This window comes from Emydura macquarii, unplaced genomic scaffold (genome assembly GCF_026122565.2).
Source record: "Emydura macquarii macquarii isolate MOO-44397 ecotype Brisbane River unplaced genomic scaffold, CSIRO-AGI_Emac_v2 contig_2365, whole genome shotgun sequence".
Taxonomy (NCBI): Eukaryota; Metazoa; Chordata; order Testudines; family Chelidae; genus Emydura; species Emydura macquarii.
Genome location: NW_027132502.1, coordinates 1204000 through 1220186, shown reverse-complemented (window position 1 = coordinate 1220186; position 16187 = coordinate 1204000). Strand labels below are relative to the sequence as shown.

At 49.8% G+C, this 16187-nt stretch overlaps 1 protein-coding gene across 1 annotated transcript in view; it reads right to left on the bottom strand.

Annotated features, from left to right (window-relative positions):
- P3H2 (prolyl 3-hydroxylase 2) overlaps nt 1-16187 on the bottom strand; it is a 105800-nt gene that overhangs the window by 24519 nt on the left and 65094 nt on the right. The gene's annotated exons all lie outside the window — the stretch shown is intronic.

Below are 16187 nucleotides of genomic sequence, written 5' to 3'. Positions count from 1 at the left end.
TATCAATGGCCGGCAGCAGGGGCTGGGAAGGGACCAGTAGCCGATGAGATGAACATCGAGTGAGGGGAGAACTCAGGTTAAAACTGAGCAGGCAGAACAAAGGAAGCGATTTCAACGACAGAGCAGCCTGGTGCAGCGAGGCCAGGAGATCGGGAGTCTGTTCCCGCCTGCGACTCACTTTCCCCAGGGGATAGCAGCTCCTTCGGCGGAGGGTGTGGGCACGGAGCGGCAGTAACTGCGGCTCTGAGCGACATCAACTCCTGCTTGGAGCCAGTAAATACACGCGGCCTGGTGCTGAGGTTGGCTCTGCCTAGGGCAGGGCTGCCCCGCCCCGTCGTGGAGCACAAAACCTCGGGGACTTGTGGCAGAAGGGTGGGTTGGCCTAGGGGAAGCATGAGAGACCACACAAGAGAGACCAGCCACTCCTCCCACTGAACTCTGATCTGAATTCCCCTAGAAAACCCTCCCTGGGAGGGAACATCCTGCTGCATCCTGCCCATCTGCAACCAGACCCAGGCTCCGGGCTCTCCTTGGTTCGCACAGGGGACCGCAGAGCCCTTTTCAATTGCAAACGGCCAGATTCTAGTCTCAGCCACACTGTGGTCGGCAGTTAACTCACTCCAGATTTACACTGGTGTGACGGATAGCGGATGCTGGCCCGGCACTGGTCAAGGCCCCCGAAACAAGTAGAGACTCTAGCCTGAGCACACCTGCTGCAGCAGTGGGACCTGCAGGGAAAGAGACAGATGTCTAGGGAAAACATCTGCCTGCTGACAGCCTCCCACCCCCGCCCAGGGGAGAAAAGGAAAGGAGGTCACGTCACTGGCTGTGGCCCCGCAGCACCGCCGAGAAAGGGCAGGTGCAGGTCAGGAGCCAGCTCTCCAGGGTGCCGGCCCGTAGAGAGCACAAGGCCCGTCCCAGCTGAGCACTGGCTGACAGTGGAGCTAGACTCCCAGGACCCGATTCTCCTCTTGCGTTGGGTGACAGCAGGCCCGCCCGAGGCCTACGCACCGCTGGACTCCCACGTACGCCGGCGGGGGTTTCACCGACGCTCCCCCACATCAGACTCAGGCCCTCACCATTCACGGAGAGCAGAAGGAGGCCCAGGGTGGAGCAGGTATCTTGCAGCGAGGGAGTGGGGCAGGGTGGGGAGCCAGCCCCCAGCCTGCCCTTATTACACCAGTCCTGGAGCAGGGAAGGCGGGGACGCACTCCAGGAAAGCTTGTGCCTCCCACTGGATATATTCGGTCTGTCTGAGTCAACCTGGGGATTCCCAGCTCGGCACCCCTCACCCCAGCAATGGGGCTTGTCGCTTCCAGCCCGAAACCTCTGCAATGATCAGTCTCTGCCGCTGAAAGCCGCTCAGTGCACATGACTCAGAACGGCCCGATGGCCTGTGCCCCAAACGAGCTGGTCCCCAACCGATGGGGGCAGCACAAGGGAACAGGGCGACCGCCCGAGAAGCATTCGACACCGCGGGCCCAGCCCACCACCCGGTGGCAGGCCACTGCCATGTGGTTTTCAGGCATCCCAGGAGAGGCGAGCCTGGAGGCGAGATTTCCCAGGTGCACAGCCCTGACTCGGTTATCGGACACCTCACCGAAATGCCCTCTGCCGGCGTACGGCCCCAGGAAGCAGACTCCAGCCACACGCAGACACTTGTGCACATGTGGGCAGCTCAGCCTCGATTACAGCCGTTCGACGGAGACCCCGAGCCAGCCTTCCTGCCCCAGGGACCGCAAAGCCTGGCCAGCCCCCAGAAACTGTTAATTACCCAGGATCGAGAGCAAGAGACCGCGCTGGACGCCAGCCAGCTCAGCACCCCTAACTCTGTGCCACAGCACAGCGTGACCGAGGGAAAAGTGCGGTAGGGCTGTGAACGCGAACCGCATGTTACTTGGCCAGCCCCGCGGGTTGTTGGTAAACCACACTGGTTTGCTTGCTTTGGTCCTGTCTGCTGCTCAGATTCCCAGACCACCCAGTGTGCGCAGGGGGGGGGCTGCCATGGCTTGTCTTCTCTCTTAGTGTCTGCCCTGGCTCGCGATGTAGGTCAGAGCATTGTGGCATGCCTCGAATCAGCAAGTCACCTGCCCAGAACCAGGCAGGCCCACCTTCCAGCAGCTGGACTTTGGTTTGTGTGACTGGTCACACTTTACCCTCAGGTTCCGTTTAGCAACCGTTTAGGGAGGGTGAATACGCGACTGACAGGTGTCTTCACAAGCGGGCAATCGATTCTCCGCGTGGCTGCCTGGTCTGCGGGTTGCTTACAACACAGGTAACGGGAATTTTAACACCTTCTGCACCTTCCCAACCATCGAGAACAAGGGTTTTCAACCTTTTCTCATCTGCAGGCCCCTGAAAAACGTCGAATGGAGGTGGGTTTCCCTGGAAATCTTAGACATGGTCTGAGGACACCTAGGGATCTGCGGACCACAGGTTGAAAACCAGCGATTTATAAGATGCAGTACGTGTGTCTAACACATCTGTCAGTCCTTTCTAAACCATTTATATATGGAACCTGTGTCCATCTGACGTACCGACACTCCTCGTTACAACGTCCCAGCCCTTCATAAACTTAAAGAAAGTCACCCTGACAACGTCTCCTGCAAGTATCCGTATCCACATTTTATCCACTGGGGTGCAGACACACGCAGAGGTGAAGGCCCAGATGCTTCAAGGGAATTAGGCACCTGAGTGTCATGAATTTAGGTGCCTAAACACCTTTTGAGGATCTGGTCCTAAATGACTTGCTGAAGCCGGTGCAGGAAGAAGATGGCAGAGCTCCAAGTCCCCCGCCTTGCACCCTAACCGCAAGACGATCTTTCCTCTGCATCTCTCCCACTGCTGCTGCACATTTCTGGCCCCCTTCCTGCGTCTGTTTACGGTACATCCCAGCCAGCCCCTGAGGAAAAGCTGTGTTGCTAACAGCGGCACGGCTCACCGAGGAAGACACGCCAATCGCGGAGAGCACAGAACTACCTCAGGTCAGAAAGGCACCGGCCAGCTGCGGTTTTTCTTTGCTGCGTAGACAGATCCGAAGCGGCAACTGCTTTGGCTGCAGCTGGTCGGATGGCCCCCAGCTGTCCTCTGCCTAGCACTGCTGCAGCGCTCAGGACTCCTGGCGTTGGAGAGGGCTTGCTCAAGGCACATTTTTCCCAGAAGAGCATGGTACAGGAGCCTTGTTTTTACGTTCAGTGCTGCTTCGAGCAGGAAGGCAGCCTTGGACTCAGCTAGACCAGGAAAATTCCTCTGGAAGCACGAGGCCCCGGCTGAGTTGCCGCAAACCTGTTCCCATTCGGAAACTGGAGCTGGCTGCCAGGATTCATAAAAGAGGCCAGTTGTTTAACTGGCAGCGCAGCACCTCGACCTGCACTGTACGTACGGTTCAGTGGAGCTTGGGGAAATACAAGGCTCACTGAAAATGTATATTTTTGTTCCGAGGCAGCTTTTTCGAAAAGTTTAGTGGGAACATATCTTGGCAGGGAACAACCTTGGCTGGTGCCATTCGAGTCTCCTCTCTCGAACAAAAATTCCAAGTGGCAAAAATGCTTTAAGAAGCTCCCGAGTTGGATTTCCTTTAGCACTGTAAAAACTAGGCAGGGAATTAAAAAGTACAGCAAGGCCCTGAAAATAATTCGACATTAACAAAAAGCAAGCGAGTAAACTTGGGTAATCTAATCAGAGAAGCACATAGCAGGGAAGTGCTCCATGGATCACACAGGGACACTCTCAAAAGGCATGTCAGAAATCCCTTAAAGAACCACACTGCTCTTTTGTCTGTGATGTGGGAATATTGAGATGAGAATAAATGCAAACACGGTTCTGAGAGCAAAGAGCAGTGAAACACAAATGGACAGCAAATGCATCACCAGCGGCTGTCAGGAATAATCAGCGAAGATTTGCATGGATACCTAGGGGATCTGGAAATGATACATTTATCGGGCTACCGAATCCCGTAAGCGGTTTTGAAAATCTAAGACATTATTTTGAAACAATTAGTTAGCAAATCAAGCAGAGACGCTATTTTGCTGTTGGTCCTGGTGGTACACAGGTGCAGCACACAATAAAAAAATAATATCTACCTACTTCTATGGCCCCACTTACTGTAGTTTTTGAACAACTCTCAACTGTATAAAAATAGAAAACAACAACAAGTTTCTCCCTCCCTTCCTTCCTTCCCTGCCTGAAGGAGGAATTAGTTCATAGATCTGTGCATATGAAAAACTCATCCAGGAGAAGCTGAGTCCAAGAGATCGGTTTTGAATAAGATGAGGTTCTGAACTGGGGAAGAGAGAACTTTCACGGGGGCTGGACCAGGACTTGGACTGGAACTCTCTGCTGGACGAGCAAATGAACACTTACCATTAGCACTCACACAGTGCTTTGCACGCTGGCATTTCGAAGCACTGCACAAAGATGGAAAAGAACTATTATCCTTATTTTAATGATACTGGGGAAACGAAGTGTCTGTTGACAGTTCAGTGTACGCCCAGGGTTAGTAGAATTCGAGTTAGCAGATCTTGGGTTAGTTAACCTAGGGCTTGAGCGTCTACGCTCATTTGTAACCCCAGGTTAGGAATTGTTGAACCCTGGGTCCCAACCTGGGCTCCAGCGTCTACGCTGCAGTGTGTGTCCTCAAATCCAGCCACCCTTATCCTAGACTTCCTAGCACACTCTCAAAATATGCCCTTTGTTCATGGGGCAGGGTGGGGAAACTTGACTGTCCACCAATCTTGACTGTCCAGGGGACAAAGGAAGTTGGCCTCTGGGATTGTGGGATACTTTTGGCAGACTCCCAGAGCACAAGCTCAAAGGGGCTGTGTCTACACTGCAAAGCTATAGGACTTAAACCCTGGGTAGCAGCTTGACTCAGGGTCGGACCCTCCATCCCTGTGGGGTCCTGGGTCCCTGGGTCAGGGCAATCTGTGCGGAAATGGAAGGGGGGTTAGGCTTGAGCCTGAAGTTGAACCCTGGGTGCGTCTACACTGTAACAAAACACCCGCAGCATGGCCACAGCTGGCTTGGGTTAGCTGGCTGGGGCTGGGGGGCTATAAACACTGCAGCGTAGGCATTCAGGCTTGAGTTGGAGCCCGGGCTCTGCGTCCCTGCAAGGGAGGAGGGTCTCCAAGTCCGGGCTCCCTCCTGAGCCTGCATGTCTGCACAGCAGAGTTAGCCCGCAGGCCGAGCCAGCTGACCGAGCCGCGGGTTTTTTAATCGCAGGGCAGACATACCCCAAGTGACTTAGCCTGGAGGCCCAGAAATCAATCCCAGAGCTGGGAACAGAAATTGTTTCCTTATTGCAAAAACAAGGCGAGTCCTGTAGCACCTTAAAAAGACGAACACATTTCTGCGGGCAGAAGCTTTCGTGGGTTGCAACCCACTTTGTCAGATGCAACCGACGTCTTACATCAGACGAAGTGGGCTGCAGCCCACGAAAGCTTCTGCCTGCAGAAATCGGTCAGTCTTTGAGGTGCTACAGGACTCGCGTTGGTTTTGCTGCGCACAGACTAACACGGCGACCCCTCTGGAACTGGTTTCCTTATTGCCACACCCATGCCTTCTCCCTGCTGCCGTCCCCAGGTGGCAGAGGTGTTGCCATCTCCTTTCGAAGCCATTCTCAGATCACGTGGCATTTGAGACACACACTTGGGAGGGCTGAAATCCTACATCAGGTGTCCCCCGCACCCGCTTCAGAATTCTCTTGGCCCAGTGGCAAATACTAATACGGAAAAGCACTTCAGATGAAGATGGGAACCCGCGTCCGTGGCATGCTCCATGCCCTTTGCCCATCCGATTGCACTCCTGTTTCCCTCATTGGTAACAACGGGCTGAATCAGCCCTCAAATCAACGTGTTGCCTGGGAACTGAAGCTCACTGAGATTTCCACCTCTGGTCAAGTTTCAGACAATAAAAACCTCTAAACTGCAGGTTTTGTTCTGTTGCCCGAACTCGGCCAAAGTCCACTGGCTGGTCCAATTCCCAGCAGACGCAGCACAAGACTGACTGAGAAGGAGCATGTGGGAATGCCTTTGAAAAGAAAATGCAAGCCCCAGTCAGATGGCATGTCAAAACAGGCTCCAGCTTTGTCCTTTGAACAGCAAAGCACCAGGGTACAGTGATGCCCAGAGGAACTCGAAAAATGTGCCCTGTGCAAACTTGAGAATATTTTTGGCTTTAACCCTGTAGCTCCAACCTGCACAGCAAACAGAGGCTGGCTTTGCTCTCCCTGAAAAAACAACAGCTTTCCAGTTTGTGTTTTTTTCCATCCAAACAGAATTTAAAGGTCGAGCTACAGCACAAAAGAGAGAGTATTAGGTCTTGCAACTTAGTTGACCTGGTAAATTCAACTTAATCCATTTTACAGAGGGGGGAAACAAGGCCCAGGGAAGTTATGTGATGGTCCCGACGTCACATGCCAAGACCTGACCTCAGGGATCCTAACTCAGAGTCTCCCGTAAATCCGAGCCACAGAGGGTACGCATCTACACTGAAATAAGAGAGCGGCTGGCGTGGGTCAGCTGACTCGGGTTCATGGGGCTAAACATTGCAGTGTAGCTATTCAGGCTCTCTGGAAGAAGCCAGGTCTCGTGGACCCTCCCCACCACGGGCTCTAGCCTGAGCCTGAACGGCTACACAGCCCGTTTGCACCCTGAGCCCCAGAAGCCCAGGCCAGCTGCGGGTGTGTAATTGCTGTGACAGATTGGACTTTGCTAGCACTTCTCAGTGACGTGGCTGTAGGAATGTTTTTAACATGGACAAAACAGCTATTTACTGACAGCCGAGTGTCAGGAATCCTGGGGTCCAGCCCGGCTTCCGCGGGGAATGAGCTCTAGTGGTCACAGCCCCTTCTGTCCCTATCCCTGTCCTGTCTCTTTCCACCACAACCCCAGATCTCCATCCCAGTCTCTTCTCCAGCTCTTCAGCCTCATCCCTGTCCCGCTGTCCTTGCTCAGTCAGGCCCAGCCTCCCACTCCAGGGACTCCTGCCTGAGTCCCAGTCAGACCCCAGCTCCCCCACCACTGGCTCACTGGGCCCCATCTTCTCCCTCTGCCTCTTCCTTTCCCCCTCTGCATTCAAGTCAGACTGAGCCTTCCTCCACACTGCCTGGGTGCCAGCAGCCAGGGAATTGAGAGTCCAAGACAGGCAGGCTCCCTGCTCTCACTTCTACAGCCAGCACCGTTGGCTGCCAGGTGTAGCAGCTGCAGGGAAAGTCTTATTCTGTCCCTGCACCCGCAGGTTGGCGCGTGCTCTGCTATTCGGCAGGATGGTGCATGCATAGTCTGGTCCCATGCAGGAGCGGTGAGAGGTTGGAGCAGATGGAAGCACCAGAGATTTAGCTGTCAGCATGTACAAACTGAGATTTTCCAAAGTCTTATAATTTGGCCAGATTTGGGAGCATTTTCATGAGAACAATAAAAGCCACAACTCTGACCCCAAGTCTCTGATCCAAGGGGGGGAGAGGGGGACTAGAGATTTTCAGTGAAATGGCTGTACAAATATTTTTAACATGGACAAACCAATGTATTTTCTCATTCTGGGAAATGACACCTGTTTATGCTGACACTGTCCCAAAGCACCTGACAAAGAAAACGTCATCCACAGTGGCTGAAGTTTGGCAAAGTTATGAGAAACTGAAAACTGGGTCTTACAGTACGAAGTGTCAGGCAACCTTAACGAAAGGCATTGCTCAACCTATAATTACAGTGGGTTAATTAGTGATGGTGGAACAGTTGGTTCATTAGAGAAAAATGAGCAGCTGCCTTGAGATTGCGTCAATGATGGATGGTAAGGAAAGCACTGAGCTGCTCAAGAGAAGGGCATTTTTTCCACTTATTTACATTGCAAACTTTGCTCTCTCTCAGTCTTGTTAACTTTGCAGCCCTTCACACAGTTTTGCTTCAAAAAGTCCCTGGGTTTATTTCGACCAGTAAACCCAGTCCAACTCTCTGGAGCATCAGGACATGAAGCAAAATGGTTTGTGTTGTAATTGTGGCATTCTTTCGCTTGCTGGTTCCCATGTCTTTCTGAAAGGCGTATAGCCTGCCAGAAGTCCTGTGATGGCTTCAGCTCTTTTTGCAGAAACTCACTCTTGTGCAGGGGCCAGCATAATTTCTGGACAATCCAGATAGGGCCCAAGCGGTGTCGAGCGCTAGTGCTGGGTGAAACTCAAAACAGAACATCTGAGCTCCACCCTTTCACATTATTCCCTTCTGTGTTTGCGTCTGAAATCATCACATAGCCTTAGAAGCCAAAGCACTGATAAGTTTCTACTTGTTTTGGAGTGTTTGAATATAAGTATATAGATAAACAAATTCCTGAGCAGTAAGCTGTTCTCACAAACTAGGGTTCTGATAGATTATGAAACACACTGGGGTCTGCTGCCAAATTCCTGAGAGCCCAAAGGGAGATGCACGTGGCTTTGCATTTAAAATACGGGACTTGGACTTAGGAGATCTGGGTTCAGTTCTTGGCTCTGTCGCAGACTCACTGTATGGCCTCAGGCCGGTCACTTACAGAGGGGAGCTGAGACACAGAAGTAAAACAGGAATAATAACTGTTGTTATTGATTAATATGATAGTGTCCCCAACCACGAATGGGATTCCCATTTGCTACGCACACACTACGCACACACTTAGTAAGAGAGAGTCCCGGCCCCAGAGAAATTGCAGGGAACACAGACGAGGTAGAGAAAAGGTGGAAGAAAGACGTATTATTTATTACTATTGGATGGAAATAGGCAATGGAAAACAGGTGTTGGATCACAAAAGATATATTAGAATTGTCCAAAGTACAGAGAAGGGCAACCAAAATGATTAGGAGTGTGGAACAGCTTCCATATGAGGAGAGATTAAAAAGACAGGAACTGTTCAACTTAGAAAAGAGACGATTAAGGGGGCATATGCTGGAGGTCTGTAAAATCATGAATGGTGTATAGCAAGTGAATAGGGAACTGTTATTTATGCCTTCACATAACACAAGAACTAGGGGTCCCCCAATGAAAATAATAGCCAAGACAGTCAGGAACACAATTCCATGTGCTGAATGTCCCTAAACCTCCAATTGCCAGAAGCTAGGATTGGATGACCGGGGATGGATCACCTGCAACTGCCCTGTGCATTCCCTCTGAAGCATCTGGTGCTGTCCCCTGTTGGGAGACAGGATTCTGCACTAGACGGACCATTGGTCTGACCCAGTGTGACTGTTCTTATGGATCAGACCCTTACAGGACATCTTGAATTACAGACTCACAGTACTGGAATGAGGTTGTGGTAATATCTCCAAAGTTTTACATCAAATCCTGGATATTTGCTTTGTGGTCACATAAACACAGTACAGCATCACTGAGAACTAGGAAAGAGCCCTGAAACACTATCCTGGGGTCAGTTTGGTTTTGGCAAAGACTAGAGCAGGAAGAGGGGGGGAAAGATAAGAACTGAAACATTTTTGGAATTTCAAAAAAATGAAATGAAACTTTTCAGCTCAAAACAAACTCTCGTTTCATTTTGTTGAGAAATGGGAAGATTTCAAAGGAAGTTTGAAAACCCATTTTTCATCCAAAAAAAAATGTTCAGATGAAAATTTCAACAGTTGTCGTTTCCACTTCTCCTGCATAGGGTGGAGAGAAGTGTGGCAAACTACTGAATAAAATATTTGTTCAGGGTTTGTACAGCACCTAAGACAATGGGGTGACATCCAGAGCCTATTATAGTCAGTGGGAGTTTTGCCTTTGACTTTAACAGGGCAGGATTTTGCCCCAAATTCGTGACTTTGGGGAACTTAGATGGAAAAGATTTGAACAGGGTAGGGACTGAAGTCAATACCTGCATGGTCTTAGCATGATGTATAGTGTCACTTTGCACCTAGAGTGCAGCCAGGCGGTTTACTTTTATAGTGAAAACCCTACATGGGGAATCGCCACCATTGCTCTCGTAGGCGGTAGGATAAAATAGCCAATATAGCATAAGTAATTCACTCATAATTCACCCTCTTTCTGATTTTCATTATGAAGCCAATACAGTCTTTTCCCAGCAATCTAGTCTAAGTTTTCCATCCTTCTATGATTGCAGTGTAGCAACCAGCCAGGATTAGTACATAAATACGCGCTACGTTCTTTCCATTTGTTTGCCATACAGCTGCCAATGCTGTACCGCTCGGGTGTCTGGAACATGTCTTCCATAGTTATGGTTTTATCAGCGCTTTGGCTGCTGCTTCATTTTAAAAAAGGATAACATAATAATAATAAAAGTCATGGATGTGTCATGTAATCCTTATCCTGAACGCACACCTGCAACCAAATGTGGCCAGCTCCACTCCACCCCAGGAGAGGTGTTTTTAACTTGGCCTGGCACGTAATAATTCTGCGAGGGACTTGAACTTATTTGCATGGTTATAGAGCGTAAAAAACCCAGGTTGTGCCAAAGTCAATGGGAAAACTCCCATTGATTTCAACTGGCTTTGGATCAGGCCCCCCAATCAGAGGACCCTGTTGTGTTAGGTGCTGTTCAGATACATAGTCTCTTCCCCTACATAGTCTTCAATAAAACTCAATGACACTGCAATGATTGTCAGTTTTATCTGTTATGACCCTAATCCTGTAGTCATTGAGGCATACATATAACTGTACTTGGGTGAACAGGTCCACTGAGTGCAATTAGACCACCACGTGCTTAAGTGATTACAGGATCAAGATCCACAGTGCTTGTCAGTAACTTGCTGGGAACAAAATGAAATGGTCTATTGCCAGATTTATGGAGCAAGGGACTCATGGTGTTATAGTGGATTATTCCTGCGTATTTCTCTGTGTGTGTTTACAGACAGACAGACACACACAAGTATATATTCCGTACAAAGTAACTAAGCCACAAGAAACATTATTCAGGTTGCAAAGTGAACGACTCAAAAGTTAGGAAATGCCAGCATGAACGTAGTCTGTGCAACGTTCAATCTAACTCCTGGTCCTTAGTATGCGATACACAGTTTAATTACACGATCTCATGCTCTCCTCCCTTTCCTGTCTCTTATTTCAATACATTATCATATATCAGGATCCGTGAGCTGTCCAGTGTGATTGGCCTAATTCATGCCATTTCAATAATGGGTTTCAGATCCAATCAGGCAGTTTGGGGGATAGCATGGGGGGGGGGGGAAGAAGGAGAGAGGGAGAAGAGAAAAAAAGGTTCTCAATTCAGCAGCCATATGAAACTCAGAGAGAGCCACAGTTCTCCAACTGTGCCTGAAGAATTTGGTCTTTTTGGCAAATGGCTTGGCACAGCTGATCGCTGTGAGCACCTCAGAGGTTAGGAAACACACAGTTGCTTCTGTCGGGGTCAATTTGTAACGCCCTCCGCATTGTCTTTCCAATTTGTGTTTATGAAACGCACTTCCTGTTCCACACAGACCACTTCCCTGTGAGAAATGCTAGGCAAGCAAACACAAACTAACCAAGTACTTCCCCCAGCTTGGAGCTCAGAGGCATGAATACACCGCTTTCCCCTGGAAATGTCAGCCACTCCGTTGAGAGCTCTTTGTTGCGGGTGAGGGGAAGGGAGGTACTTCAAAAAACTGTTTGAAAATTGGAGAGCTTTCTCAAGGACGAATGGGCAAAGCTAACTTCATTCCACAAGCCAGACCTGGAGGGAAGCATAAAGAAAGAACAGGGAGCACTTCATGCATTGCCCATCCAATCTCACTGTAGTGGGACACGTGGCTTTGCTACAGCATTTCTCACTGCACTGGCGTCTCCCTTTGCTATGCGCACTGCTTCAGGGATTGGAAAGGGGCGTAGCGGCTTGAGCAAACTGCTGGGAATTAGGTTCTACTCTTCATCCTGCCTCCTGCTCACTGGGAGGTTTTGAGCAAGGCACTCGGCCCCTGTTTGCCTCCATTTCCCGAGCTGTATAGCAGGGGGAAGGATGCTTCGCTGCCGTTGGGACAGTGCTTTGGGATCAAAAGGTGGAGAAAGAGAAAGTCAGAGCGTCCAGATTATCCAAACGCATCCCTGTACGCAACCTATCCCATCCCATGACACATGGGGCCCTCCGTGGTCAACAGCGCCGCCTCCTTGTGAGTGGTACTGACTGAGAGGACATAGGACTAGACTTAGAGACTATGGCGTCCAGCTGCATAGAAATACAATAGACACAACATCCCATGGCGACCGCTTCTGGAACGTCCACTAGTACCTCTCATTCTCATACAGCTCGCCAGTAAGGATGCTTTGCCTGCACTAGAGTGTATGGGCTAGATTGTGCCGGTATGTAGGGTAGGGAAGAGGTGCCAGGAGCCAGGTGGCTCAGGGGCACAGACTGAGAGCTACAGAGGATCTGTCTACATTTTAACGTGTGCCCAGGGTTAGTACAACTCGAACTAGCAGACCCTGCGTTTGTTAACCTAGAGTTTGAGCATCTACATTCATTTGTAACCCTAGGTTAGGAATTGTTGAACCCTTGGTCCCAACCTGGGGCTCCAACATCTACAGCATTATGCAAGCCTGAGTCCACCCACCCATATCCCAGACTTCCTAGCACCCTTCCAAGACATGGGCACTCTAGCCCTTTGTTGATGGTGCAGTGTGAAAAAACTTGACTGTCCCCCCAAACTTGACTGTCCGGGGGACACAGAAAGTTGGTCTGTGGGACTGTGGAATATTCTGGCAGACTCACAGAGCCAGAGTCCAGTGGGGCTGTGTCTACACTGCAAAGCAACACGGCTTGAACCCAGAGTCCCAGCTTGACTCAGGGTCAGACCCTCCATCCCCATGAGGTCCTGGGACTGAGCCCTGGCTTAGTGCGATTTGTGTGTAGATGGAAGGGGGTTTAGGCTTCAGCCCGAGTTCAAACCCTGGGCTTACACTGCAGTGTAGATGTACCCAAAAGATTTGGCCATAACGTGTCTCATGAGTACCGGCTTCTGAAATGAGGGGGAATGTATGGGCATGGGACAGCCCTTCTCTCCCTGGGGCATCTGACCTGGCTAGATTCAGAGACTGTAGCATGCTCCCCCTCTCCAAGGGCGGGGTAGCTGCCACACAAACCGGTGTTGCACAGAAGTCCCCCAAAAGGATTCCAGCTGCATCCAGGGCACCAGTTCGGCTAATCGATCCAGTTTTACTAACTTCAAGGGGAGTGGCTGGCTCAGGGATTGGTAAGAAGCTGTGCAGCCTGATGTGAAGCCGGACCAGATTAGCAGAGACTGACAGTCATTCCCTTAGGACATTGAGTAACAAGATGGGGGGGAGGTTCAATCTGGTTCCTAGTGGCCAGGTGTCCACTTCACATGAACCAACAAAACAGCAGCTGACCAATGGAGTTTTGGAAGTCCAAGGGCTGAATGGAAAACAGAATTATCTCCAGGCAGTGGTTCCCTTCATGTCACGGGTCAGCGGCATCAATGGACAGCCTGGGGGAAGCTTGTATGGTCGGTGACCCGTGAAGTACCAGTTATGTGGATAAACAAAGCGTTTCAGTGCAGGGACGCCAGGCATCTTTCAGCACCTCTATGCCCCCTTTGGTATCGGAAAGTAGGATATTTGCTGTCTTTTTTTAGAAGTTGCCTGCTGTACTTCTAGCTTGGGGAGCGTCCCTCCGCTTTATGTGCAACAACACAATAGTTGAGACTAGGCTACCTGCTATTTACATCTGCTGCCTTGGAACTTGCTTCTGTCTGCTCAGGCTGAATGCTCTGCAGCTGATGCAATGAAATTATTGTCCAGTAAAGTGAACGTTTTAATGCCCCTGCTATCTGTGCTGATGTGCTCCACGACCTCCCACCCGTGCAGTGTCTTTTGCAGCTCAGCATTCAGGCTCCTTTGATGCCTTTGAAAATGTTACCCAAAATACTATGACCCAACCCCAGATGCTCAACTGTTCTGCTTCAACTGTGCCCCAGTCCCGATTACCCTGTAGGGGCCCAATTCCAACATCCATCGCCAGGCATGACCTGCTTTGACTTCAAAAGAAATGCCAGCATCAGAGAGAAAAATTTGCTCCTATAAAACTCTATGCCAAGAGACGGCCTTTGTCAATAGGTCTCAAATTATTAGACTGCTCAATAGGCCTTCAAGTGTGAAAATCCATTTCCCTCCCCAAACACTTGTCTGTTTGCTGCCTACCCACACCAGTATCCTCCTCTACAACCTGCTTTGACAGGAGGGTCTTACCTTAAAAGATTTAGTCACCACATTGCTTTTTCCTCATTGCCATTGTCTTGCCTGCTAACCAGGACAGAAACACAGACTTTAGGACTCTTTGGAGGCCGCCAACATTTGTTTGGCGAGATTCTTCCATCCCCAACATGTAATAATCAATCTCCAACTTGCTTTGGATGTTCCTTTTTTAAATAGTTTCAAGGTGTCTCAGACCAGCACACTGATATTCTGTTGGGCTTGACTCCAAAATGGAGCGAATCTGGGAATCGGCACGAGAAAAGCTCATCATGATAGGGGAGGGTTGGTGTGGGGTATGTCTCTGAAAAACTTCTCTTGAGAGGCAAAATTATACGTACGCAACCATACTGATCAGTGCATGCACACACAGTGGAACCAGACTTCATTAGGCTTTGGAGCCATCTCCAAAAGGAGGTGATCCTTGGGAAATTTATAACCAGAGTGAACAAACCGCTAGAAAATATTCTCCAGGGAACAAGCCTGCATCTGCTGCTGCAGGGAGATAGACAAGATGCCCTAATGGATCTCTCACTTTGTGATTATATCCATGTTGTATACACACACTCACACACACAGACAAAGGACCAACAGATTCTACAGTCTGATAAGGCCACTTTGGAGTGGGTAAGCAACACCGAGTGGCCATAAAGCAGCCGGAGGAGGTCATCGGAGAATTCCCCCTATACCGAGGAACTCTCCAGTGGTGTGAGGCCAGTGAAAGCACTGTACTGCCTCCTGCACTAGCTATCGCCCATCCCCAGCATAAGAGGAGGAGGAGTGCAATGGGGGCGTTCCAGAGATGGCGAGTGAACGGAATAGGGCATGGTGAAACACAGCTCTGCTACGCCTCTTCCTCCAGTGAATTAAGGTAGGCTGCACACGGACTGCCTTAACTCGCACCAGGGCTGATGGGTCTGAATCAGAGAGCCACAACTGGCCCCCTGCAGCTCCCCACGCTGCCTCAGCTGTGCTCACACAGAGTTGAGACTCAAGCCTTTCGTATGTATCTCTGCCCATTCACACATGTGCCTTGCCCATTCGCACCTGCATGGTTCCGCAAGTCGGGCAAAAGGACCCATCACTCACACCGAAGTGACTTGCTAAAACCATTTCCCAAAAGCAAACATCTCCTGCCCCCAATCCTAAAGACGTTGGCATTGGTTCCTAGGACATGTCATGGGAGCATGTGGAGACCTGCTTGTGTTTACGGTCCCGCACCAAGCCTTCAGGAGGATTGATCATGCAAAATACTCCACTTGGGATTTTCTCTCAAGAAAACATTCAGTTCCATCTAACACACTCAGAAGATGCCTAAGTCATGCATTAAATAACACTTTACAAAGAAAACTTTCCTATAACACGCACCGTTGGCTCTCTTGGCAAATGGATGAAGCTGAAAACTGGATGTGAAAAAGAAGCCTGTGCAGAGAGAATGTTTTCCTTCTTGCCAGTAGATAGAAAACACACAGCCCACATTCAAGCCGAAGTCATGCAAAGGACGTATCTGGCAGTCCGCAAATTGCACCACCCTATTTTGTATTGCAATACTTGAACAGGAAGATTCATTCATATCAGGTGATCCCTGGCCAATGGGACATCTGGCAGAATTGAGCCCATGCAGCTGAGGGTAGAACTGGGCCCACAGAAACTATTATTAAGAAGAGATCAAGCAAAGGAGCCCACACCCATTAACTATATCGTAGCTTGTGATGCGAAACATTACAGATCTGACACCCTAGCTCCCTAACCACTTTCTCCAAAAGCGTGTATGTATTCTATGTATTTAAATGGATGCAAACATAAATCAGATGGCAAATGAGTAAGTAGCAAAAGCTTCCTTTCATACCTCCCATTGGGACAGGCAGAATTTTACTGAGTCCTTGGGAAATGCTGCAAAACTGTTTTCCTTTTGAAACTTGTAAGAAAAACTCCTGACATTTTTCTTGGTTAAGCTAGATCAACAGACTTACAAATGCAACTCAGTTCACTTTCTGGGCCCCGGAGGTCTTTTGTGGCCAGGTA